The 1,812-nt window shown below is 39.2% G+C and overlaps 1 non-coding gene across 1 annotated transcript; it reads right to left on the bottom strand.

Annotated features, from left to right (window-relative positions):
• Positions 1–1,500: 1,500 nt before the first annotated feature.
• On the bottom strand, positions 1,501–1,607 carry LOC116482851 (U6 spliceosomal RNA). The gene has a single exon (XR_004252099.1). It is a non-coding gene; the product is annotated as a U6 spliceosomal RNA (small nuclear RNA).
• Between the last annotated feature and the right edge of the window lie 205 nt (positions 1,608–1,812).

Below are 1,812 nucleotides of genomic sequence, written 5' to 3'. Positions count from 1 at the left end.
TCAGGAAATACAGAGAATGCCACAAAGATACTCCTTGAGAAGAGCAACTCCAAGACACATAATTGTCAGATTCACCAAAGTAGAAATGAAGGAAAAAATGTTAAGGGCGGCCAGAGAGAAAGGTCGGGTTACCCACAAAAGGAAGCCCATCAGACTAACAGCTGATCTCTCAGCAGAAACTCTACAAGCCAGAAGAGAGTGGGGGCCAATACTCAACATTCTTTTTTTTTTTTTTTTTTTTTACAGTATTCCTTTATTTTATTTTATTTATTTTTTTAATTTTTTTATTATTATACTTTAGGTTTTAGGGTACATGTGCACAATGTGCAGGTTTGTTACATATGTATCCATGTGCCATGTTGGTTTGCTGCACCCATCAACTCATCATTTAGCATTAGGTATATCTCCTAATGCTGTCACTATCCCCTTCCCCCACCCCACAACAGTCCCTGGAGTGTGATGTTCCCCTTCCTGTGTCCATGAGTTCTCATTGTTCAATTCCCACCTATGAGTGAGAACATGCAGTGTTTGGTTTTTTGTCCTTGCGATAGTTTACTGAGAATAATGGGTTCCAGTTTCATCCATGTCCCTACAAAGGACATGAACTCATCATTTTTTATGGCTGCATAGTATTCCATGGTGTATATGTGCCACATTTTCTTAATCCAGTCTATCGTTGTTGGACATTTGGGTTGGTTCCAAGTCTTTGCTATTGTGAATAGTGCTGCAATAAACATACGTGTGCATGTGTCTTTATAGCAGCATGATTTATAGTCCTTTGGGTATATATCCAGTAATGGGATCGCTGGGTCAAATGGTATCTCTAGTTCTATATCCCTGAGGAATTGCCACACTGACTTCCACAATGGTTGAACTAGTTTACAGTCCCACCAACAGTGTAAAAGTGTTCCTATTTCTCTACATCCTCTCCAGCACCTGTTGTTTCCTGACTTTTTAATGATGGCCATTCTAACTGGTGTGAGATGGTATGTCATTGTGGTTTTGATTTGCATTTCTCTGATGGCCAGTGATGATGAGCATTTTTTCATGTGTTTTTTTGGCTGCATAAATGTCTTCTTTTGAGAAGCATCTGTTCATGTCCTTCGCCCACTTTTTGATGGGGTTGTTTTTTTCTTGTAAATTTGTTTGAGTTCATTGCAGATTCTGGATAGTAGCCCTTTGTCAGATGAGTAGGTTGTGAAAATTTTCTCCCATTTTGTAGGTTGCCTGTTCACTCGATGGTAGTTTCTTTTGCTGTGCAGAAACTCTTTAGTTTAGTTAGATCCCATTTGTCAATTTTTTCTTTTGTTGCCATTGCTTTTGGTGTTTTAGACATGAAGTCCTTGCCCATGCCTATGTCCTGAATGGTATTGCCTAGATTTTCTTCTAGGGTTTTTATGGTTTTTGGTCTAACATTTAAGTCTTTGATCCATCTTGAATTAATTTTTGTATAAAGTGTAAGGAAGGGATCCAGTTTCAGCTTTCTACATATGGCTAGCCAAAAATATGGAACACTTCACGAATCTGCATGTCATCCTTGGGCAGGGGCTATGCTAATCTTCTCTGTATCGTTCCAATTTTAGTATATGTGCTGCCGAAGTGAGCACTCAACATTGTTAAAGAAAAGAATTTTCAACCCAGAATTTCATATCCAGCCAAACTAAGCTTCCTAAGTGAAGGAGAAATAAAATCCTTTACAGACAAGCAAATGCTGAGAGATTTTGTCACCACCAGGCCTGCCCTACAAGAGCTCCTGAAGGAAGCACTAAACACGGAAAGGAACAACTGGTACCAGCCACTGCAAAAACATGC

The sequence above is a fragment of the Hylobates moloch genome, unplaced genomic scaffold (assembly GCF_009828535.3).
Source record: "Hylobates moloch isolate HMO894 unplaced genomic scaffold, HMol_V3 SCAFFOLD_14, whole genome shotgun sequence".
NCBI classification, from domain to species: domain Eukaryota; kingdom Metazoa; phylum Chordata; class Mammalia; order Primates; family Hylobatidae; genus Hylobates; species Hylobates moloch.
This window is presented reverse-complemented; position numbering and strand designations above follow the sequence as displayed.